Source organism: Mesoplodon mirus (assembly GCF_964341445.2).
Source record: "Mesoplodon mirus genome assembly, chromosome: 14".
In the NCBI taxonomy this organism is placed as follows: Eukaryota; Metazoa; Chordata; class Mammalia; order Artiodactyla; family Ziphiidae; genus Mesoplodon; species Mesoplodon mirus.
This window is the reverse complement of record NC_138990.1, coordinates 42041296-42050690: the sequence shown is the minus strand read 5'-3', so window position 1 is coordinate 42050690 and position 9395 is coordinate 42041296. Positions and strand designations below refer to the sequence as shown.

Genomic DNA, 9395 nt, shown 5'->3' with positions numbered 1-9395 from the left:
ACAAAGCCTTCAAGATTCTTGACACCTTTTTATCTAGATAAAAGATTTTACAACATTTAACCCTTAGATTCTTAAAGGCTCCTTTCCTACCAAAGAGAATCCACTAGGCATTTCCTTAAGATTTTTATCAGTCCTACTATGCATACCCTTAAATCCTTCTGAGTCTCAACAAAGGTCTTATAGCAACAACCTTAAGATCTTTACCCTGAGACCATTTCTTACTTTGAGATTATTTTACCATCCAGAGACGCTGGGAATGGAAAACACTTTTGTTTTGGAAACAGCAAGTCTTGGCTTCCTTGTATTTCCTCTAAAATCTGCTTGAAAATTGTACATTTTCGTATTTAATCTAAATACTCTCTATGGCATTTTGTCACATAAAGTAAAAATAAACCAGTTGCTACTTTTGATGTCTGGAAATCTCTTTAGCCTGATCTAACGGTTCATTAGTTTTTCTATTTTCTACATTACTATAGGCAACAGTTTCGCTGAACTTTCTACCACTACCTCTTTTCTCCAGGCTCCAAAAACATTTTTCCTTTTGTCATTTGACAATTTACCAACAGTCTCATCCAAGCTCTTCTACCTTGCACCCACATCTCCACTCCAAAGCCAATGCCACGTGCTTTAGGATTGTGTTCTAACAGCACCTGCTTCCAGTACAAAATTCAGTTTCAGTTACCTATTACTGTGTAACAAGTTACTCCAAAATTTAGTAGCTTCAAACAGCACCTATTTTTATATATAATTATAATAATTATATATAATTGTATAATTTTGAGGCAGTGTTGTTCTTCAAACATTTGAGAAGGGCTCGGCTGGGTGATTCTTCTGTCCCACCTGATGTCAGCTGGGTGAGTCCCACCCATGGTGTTTAGCTGACAGAAGTGTTGGTACAAAGGGTCTACGAGAAACTTACTCAAGCTGGTTAGTGAAATGGTTGGGATTGGAAACAGATCTTCCAGTTCCTACCACAGAGGTTTTTTCTTCTATCCCAGGTGGCCAAATCTCTCTTTTAATTTTTTGTTGTAGGAAGATTTCTTATGCTTTTATCCAAACCTTCAGGAAGGAGAGAAGGAGGTGTTTTTCATAGACAGGAAATCATCCTTGATGTCCCTGAATCTATATGTGCACATTCATTTATGGGATGTCCATGGGATGTTCTGGATTTTCATGCTTCTCAGATGCTTTTTGCATGCTGGTAGCACAATTGGGAATAATATGTACATACAGTGCTTTTTATTCTTACTTTGTCCTTACTGTCTGAGCAAGAAGACATTCAATGATAACTTATCTTTAATTCACTAAGCTCTGCTCTGTCTAACCTGCCTTTTTGATGATGAAGCAAATTTCCTATATTCAGATTTCCCTAACTGTTATAACTGGGGCTGCCCAATAAGGAACTATAATCCTTGCCCCTAGAAGTAGGATTCATAATCAAGAGGCTATCAAGACTTCAGCATCAGTGGAGCCTGGTGGTAAGTCCTATTCTAACCTTGTACTGAGATTTATAGGACTCCTAAGCCCTTCCTTATTCAATTGACCAAGGCTATAGCTGTGCTCTTAACATCTGTATTGGGTTTCACTTTTAGTTCATTTTGCCTCTGTGTATTCTTATGTGATGGGGGTCCATCTTGCTCTCCTATCAGATAGAATATGGGGATTATTTAAAAATAGTGATAAAAGCACATCAGAAATCTTTCAGTGGGAAGGATTAATGTGGATTCTAGGGGAAGAAATCAGTTTGCTTCTTTGCTAAAAAAGCACAATGAGTAGAGGAAAAAGAATCAGAAGAATAAAAAAGACATAGGACATTATCCCAAGCAAAATGGACATGAAAAACAAACTACAGAGCAAATACTAGGCACAACTATTGACCAAAAAGGATAGAGGCTGAGATTTGGAAAACAAATATTTTTCAACACAGACACATACAGAGCCAGAAGGCATTATAGTGTTTTGTGGGGTTTTTTTTCAACATCCTCTATGCTGGGAGAATTTATGATCACAACATTTCTTCATGATTTTTCGAATTAATAATATCAAAAGGGAGCTTGGCATATTAAATGAAGACTCTGTTTTCCACAATGGATTCAGCAGTAGATACCCCAGAATGTCCCCAAAAGGAGTGAGGAGAAGTGTGCGGGCCTGGGGACCTCCACAGTTAGATTTGCAACTCTTCTTAAAGAACTAACATATGACAGCCTGTGGATTCGAATAAACACATGAATGTCATCAATTTAAGAGTTTAAATGGCCAAGTCACCCAAACTCTGATACATAATAAGCTATTTATAAGAATTCTAGCTACTCCTCAAAACAGAGCTCTTTTTCTCTCGGGAAAAATGATTTTGTGAGGCCACAATATATCTTACAGTATATATGTATACTGGATACCATACATATTCGTAAGTGGACCGTCACATTGAAGGAGAAGACTGGAGAAATGCTAGACCAGTCATCCAAAGAGCATCCTGTTTTTGTTTTTTGACCCACATGTATAGAAAATATCTTCAACTAATCAGATTATTATATTATACTGTCACATTTGAGACTGTTCCATAAAGTCACAGAATGAAGTGTTGGAAGGCCCCTTACTGCACTGGTGACAGCTTGGGATTCAGAGGGATTGAGACACCTTTCCAAAGTCACAGAACCAGCTAATGTAAGAACTGAGGCTGAGTCCATTCTCCTTTTTCCTAAATTTGAATTTCCAAATCTGAGCCTCTCCCCATACATGCAAATACAGTTTTTATATTTACTGTTTTAAAATCTGGTCTGTCTCTTGACTTTTTTTATTCATATGCCTTTGGATTTTTATTACTTCTCATTTACTCCTTTAGTCATTCAGTTGACAAATATTTGAGTGGCTACTGTGTTATATGCTGGGTATGTCTTATGCTCTGGGTGATACAGCATGTAAGGACTTTATATCCCACTGGAGAAAGGTAGACAATCGAGTAATCAATAAATAAAATAAAAATAAAATAAAAGGGCCAACATGCTAGGGGTAACTCTTTCATATAGAATGGACAGAAAGACAACTTCTCTAAGACAAGGTGACTTTGAAACAGAGATATGAAGGAATCAAGGAACCAGGCAGGGCAGGCTTTGTGGGTGTACTTACCTATGTAGCCACACTTGATTTAATACTCTGCTGTTGCCATCTTAGATTCTTAATAATTTTTTAACAAAATACATTTCATTTTATACTGGGCCAAACAAATTATGTAGCGGGTCCTGTACCAGGAATGAACCATGCGATGGTTGGGAGAAGGGCACTCCAGGCAGAGGGCACCAGTGAGAACACAAGAGCTGAAATGAACAAGGAACAGAAGGCCAGTAAACTGGAGTGGGGAAGGCAAGAGGGGAGAGTGACAGGAGCTGACATCAGGGAGGTGGGGGAGAGTGGACCCTTGGAATTGGCTGTCACTCTGAGTAAGATGGCAAAGCCATTGACCAGAGTGGTGACATAATTTGACCTTCATTTTAAGGCAGTTATTCTGGGGCTTCCCTGGTGGCGCAGTGGTTGAGAGTCCACCTGCCAATGCAGGGGACACGGGTTCGTGCCCCGGTCCGGGAAGATCCCACATGCCGCGGAGCAGCTAGGCCCGTGAGCCACGGCCACTGGGCCTGCGCGTCCGGAGCCTGTGCTCCACAACGGGAGAGGCCACAACAGTGAGAGGTCCGTGTACCGCAAAAAAAAAAAAAAAAAAAAAAGCAATTATTCTGGACTTGACTTATTTGGTTTTTACGAATTCACTGTAAGATTTACCTATTTCCCAAAATAGACTAACAGCAGTTTTACCAAAATTAGCTACATAACTGATAAAGAAGCCTTTTTAATTTTTTAAATTCAAAATGTTAAATAAAGATTTTAAATACTTCATGAAAGTAACAAATTATCAACTCCCTATGGTTATATAGACTAAACCTTTAAAAAAATTTATTCCTTTCCTAGACAGTTTGAATTTTTAGAAGCTTACAGCTAAAATTCCTAAACACAAATATTCCTGTGCACAGAAATATCCTTTTCTTTACCTATTTTTACTGGAAAAGGGACTGTACATATCCTAGAGAATATTTAATCTTGTGCTATACTTCAGTTTCCTCCCTTGAGAGAGAGAAGAAAAAAAGTCATGCTCCATTGTTGGATAACACCACTATTTCATGAAAGAAGATGTTTCTGCCAAATGTCCAAGGGAAGGAATCTTACTCAATTCTATTGCTGGTTAGAGCGTTTCTTTTTGAAAAAAATAAAAATTACAAGTTTCTGAAATGAAATCTGAAGATTATCCAGTATTAAATATATAGAATTTTAAAGATGGATATAAGAGTGTGAAAAGAAATTTGAAGTTACCAAAGGGTATTCTAGAGTGAAAGAGGGAAGTACTGGGTACACAAAGTATATTAGAGCTTTATATTTGTAGTTATAGAGGTACCTTTGTAATGTGGGTCCAGTGTGACTGTCAAAGTTGACACAAGGCTCTTGGAAGAGGAAAATACAATGCATGTAGCATCCTTCCAGCACTTTGAAAGTACTTTTGCATCTTTTATCTCACTATATCCTCACCATTCCTGAAATGGGTAAGTTGGGTTTTATTTCTAATGTGAGATGAAGAAATGGAGGCCTAAAGAATTTAAATAATTAGCTCACAGTTGATAGCAAACCACTGACAAAATAGGAATCTAGACATCCTGACTCTCAGTTCAATGCTCATCCCATGTCCTCATACTTGTTCCCTTGATGTTAAGCAGATGAAGCGGCAACTGCGTGTGCTTTGTGAAATAGACCAAAACAAATCTGTTGTACAATGATCACTGATGGTGGTGCAAGGAGCAAAAAGAGATAGGACAAAAACCACACACACTGTTTAAAAGGAATATAAATTGGAATTCTTCACAATGAAAAACTTCTGTTTTGCAAACGATACTGTTACGAAAATGAAAAGACAAGCCATGGGCTAAGAGGAGATATTGGCGAAACAGAAAGGACTTGTATCCAAAATATATAAATTGCTCTGGAAATTCAATAATAGGAAAACATCCAACCAATTAAACATGGAAGAATATTTGAAGACACTTCACCAAAACACAGGGATGACAAATAAGCCCAGGAGAAGTTGTTCATCTTCATTAGTCATCAGAAAAATGCAAATTAAAATCACAATGAGACACTGCTACACACCTAATACAAAGGCTAAAATAAAAATATCAGACAATATCAAGAGGTGATAAGCATGTTAAGTGACTGGAATTCTCATATCTTGCTGGTGGGAATGCAAAATGTACAACCATTTAGCAATTTTTTATAAGTCACTGAACAACCCAGAAATGCCACTCCTAGATATTTACCCAAGAGAAATGAAAACATGATCACAGAAAGGCCTGTGACTGGATGTCTATAGCAGCTTGGTTCACCATTTCTCTAAACCGAAAACAACTCAAAATGCACTTTAATAAGTGGATAAACAAACTGTGGCACATCCATGTAAAGGAACACTATTCTGCAGCGAAAAGTACTGAAGCGTGTAACACCCTGGATGAATCTTGAATGCATTCTGCCAAACAAAAGAAGCCAGACTCAAAAGGTTGCATATTTTATGATTCTATTTACATGATAATCTGGAAAAGGCAAAAACGGATCAGTAGTTGCCAGGGGCTGAAAATAGAGGGAGAGCTTGATTGCCAAGGGGCATAAGGACATTTTTTGAAGGAGATGGGACAGTTCTAAATCTTGACCCTGGTAGCTGTTACATTATTTGTAACCTGATGTGTTAAACTGATAGAATTGCACATCAAAATGGTCAATGTCATACGTAAATTATGCTACATTTAAAAAGGAATACAAATAAAATCTAGTTGAAATCAAAAGACATGATAACTAGTTGATGTCAAAAGAACAAATATGCCAGACAATAAAAAAACATAAATTGTCCAAAGTGTCTCCTATTTGACAGTAAACTTAAATTAGCAGTTGAAATGTCCAATTACTATCTTTGAAAGTGAAAATGAATCTAACATCTGATTGGTTAGATTACATATTAACGATAACATAAGAATGAAATAGAGCAATGAGTGATCTAAATAGCTATTTAATATAATTTTCTAAATGAAATAATTAACCAAAAAGGCCTTTACTTACTAATTTATTCAGCTATACAGAAATAATCTGAATAATCAAGCCTCCAGGATATAAACTGGAAAATCTTTACTCAACAAAGGCAAATAGCCTGAGGCGCCACTTGCGGTGGGGCAGCGGCAGGCGGCTGCGGTGACTCATGGGGCCAGTGCAAGGGCGGGGGCGGCTGCCAGACTGTGGCTCGGGGGCGGTCGCACGTGGGCCCCGCACGGGTCCCTTATGCACGGCACCTGGGACCGCCCCAGACATGAAGCGCTACCTTTGGGAGCACTACCGGGAGGCGAAGAGGAGCACGGAAGAATTGGTTACTTCAGTTATGAGCAACTGTTGAATCCAGATGCCATCTTCTCAAACAATGAGATGAGCCTGTCGGACATTGAAATCTACGGCTTTGATTATGAGTACACCTTGGTGTTTTATTCCAAGCACCTCCACACACTGATATTTAATGCCGCTCCGACCTTCTCATCAACAAACACAGGTATCCCATGGAAATCAGGAAGTATGAGTATGACCCAAACTTTGCAATCCGTGGACTGCATTATGACGTGCAGCAGTCGGTCTTGATGAAGACCAGTGCTTTTCATTACATCCATCTGGGAACTGTCTACAGAGGCCTCAGCATGGTCCCTGATAAGGAAGTCACTGAAATGTACCAGGGCTCCCACGTGCCTTTGGAACAGATGACCAACTTTTATGAGAGTTCCCATGGAAACACCATGACATCATGTCCATGTTCATGGACATCTTCTCCCTGCCCGAGATGACCCTGCTGTCCTGTGTGAACGAGTACTTTCTGAAGAACAACATCGACTATGAGCCTGTGCACCTGTACAGAGACGTCAAGGATTCAATTCGGGAGGTGCACACCAAAGGAATCATGTACAGAGCAGTTGAAGCAGATATTGAAAAGTACATCTGCTACCCTGAGCGGACCCGTGCAGTGTTGGCCAAACTGGCTGATCATGGCAAGAAGATGTTTCTCATCACCAATAGCCCCAGGAGCTTTGTGGATGAAGGGATGAGGTATACTGTTGGACAAGACTGGAGGGACCTGTTTGATGTGGTCATTGTTCAGGCGGAGAAGCCAAACTTCTTTAGTGATAAGTGGAGTCCCTTCCGAAAGGTGAATGTGAAAGGTGTCTTACTCTAGGATAAAATCTACACATTGCAGAAAGGCCAGATTTATAAGCAGGGCAATTTATATGAATTTTTGAAGCTTACTGGATGGAGGGGATCCAAAGTGTTGTATTTTGGTGACCATATATACAGTGACCTGGTGGACTTGACACCAGCATGGCTGGTGAACGGGTGCAATTATCCTGGAATTGAGATCTGAGCTCAGAATCATGAACATGGAACAGTACATTCAAACAATTACCTGGCTACAGACCTTGACTGGGTTATTGGAGCAGATGCAGGTTCACAGAGATGCAGAGTCACAGCTGGTTTGGCAGCAGTGGAAAAAGGAGAGGAAGGAGTTGAGAGAAATGACCAAAGGTTCCTTCAGCACCCAGTTTGGAAGCTTGTTCCGCATAGACCAGAACCCCACGCACTTCCTGCGGCGCCTGTCGCGATTTGCCGCCATCTATGTGGCATCCCTGAGCTGCCGCCTGAGCTATGACATCAGCTACATGTTCTACCCCTGGAGGATCCCACTGCAGCACGAACTTCCTGCCTGGTCCGACAGGCCCCTGGCCACCAGGCTGCCACTCCTGCAGGAGGCCCAGGCCAAGTAGCCAGTGGCCCAGCCACGCTGGGCGCGAAAAGCCAGGACCAGCGGCGGCCCCGCACTGGGCAGACTTTGTGTGGATGTGACTGTCGCTTACAGACATGCCTTGTGATATCTGTTTTGTACATTATGGAGGATACCCCCCAGCTCGTGAAGACAGGAGCTAGCAGCCCACGGGGACTGCCTTCCTGTACATGTGGGGACAGCGGCTGGCTTCCTGTCAACACTCTGTGATCAGCCTTCTTGTTTACTAAGGTACCGTAATAGGCGTCAGATTTTCTGGGATGGGGAGGCTTCTTGATACCATCTCTGGATTCCAGCAGGTGACGTTTTGAAACTCTTCTTGACTCCTCCATGGACAATGCATGGAAAAACTGAACATTCACAGGCAGTGCAGGGGCCCAGTGATGTGCACCTGTGAACTGCTCACAGAAAGCTGATGCTTGAGCGAGCGCTCCGATAGCATACCACGATGTCAGCAGCAGAGACGGTCCCCTAGATGACAGCCAGTTCCCAGATATCTTCTGGTACTAGGGCTTTGGCACTCTGGTGCCTCACTTGAAAGCAGATTCAGCCTCTCTGGAAGTCTTTCGTGAGAAAGAACAAGAGAAGTTGCAAGTCCTTGGCCTTGATTGTCCTCAGTATCCGTTTTCTGTGTCCTGCCCCCTGCAGGGGAAGGACCATTGTGCCCCAAGTGATGGGCAGGTTCACTCTTTTCCCCAGAAAAGGAGGGCAAAGAGAGAAGAGCTTCTGGTTAAATTCCAGCCAGCAGAACAGACTTTGTAGAATGAGGCTGCGAGAAATGAACAGGTCAGAAGACAAACGCCGGTGCATTTGTTGTGCGTCTCCCAGGACTTTATTTTACCTGAAACTGTTACCCGTGTATTGCTTGAAGGTGATCATTGGAGGATGGAAAATGAAACCAAAAAAATGTCCTTGTGATGAAGTGCCACGCCGTGACCCCTACCGGGTGTGTTACAATCTTATTAAAATGTGTATTACCAGAAAAAGAAAAAAAAAGGCAAATAAAGAGCAAAAAACATTACCTTTGAGGTCTTCTTCAACTGGTCACAAGGAATAGATGTTCTATAAGTGCTTGAGAACCGTCACAACTTTAGTTCTTACTATTGTATGTGATTATTGCTTATTTGCCTTAAGTATTTGATATTTAAGTATTTGACATGTTGCCAACATGGTCAGAACCCTATCACCCTTTTTCATACTTCATCTCTAGTAGCTTTCATGATCTAGTTGTCTTAATGGAAAAGCCTGGTCATTCTGTGGAATCTCTTTTCCTGTCTTGGCCTTTCACGCAGCCTTTGCTCTCTTGTGAAAATGCAAAGATCTCGAGTTTAGGAAACACAGTCATGCTTGTCCACGAGGTAGAGAAACACTACTTTGTACTCGGGCAATCAGACTGTAAAACTAAAAATGGGAGAATCGAAGAGGAACAAATGAAAGGAACCTTGAAATACTATTTTCACATCTACTAAAATAACAACGGTAAACAAACAAGCAGCAA

The 9395-nt window shown here is 40.9% G+C and overlaps 1 pseudogene across 1 annotated transcript; it reads left to right on the top strand.

The window, feature by feature from the left end:
• Positions 1-3262: 3262 nt before the first annotated feature.
• On the top strand, positions 3263-7880 carry LOC309815893 (5'-nucleotidase domain-containing protein 3-like; annotated as a pseudogene). The gene is made up of 2 exons: positions 3263-3437; positions 6259-7880. The product of its transcript is annotated as a 5'-nucleotidase domain-containing protein 3-like (transcript).
• The last annotated feature ends 1515 nt before the right edge of the window (positions 7881-9395 follow it).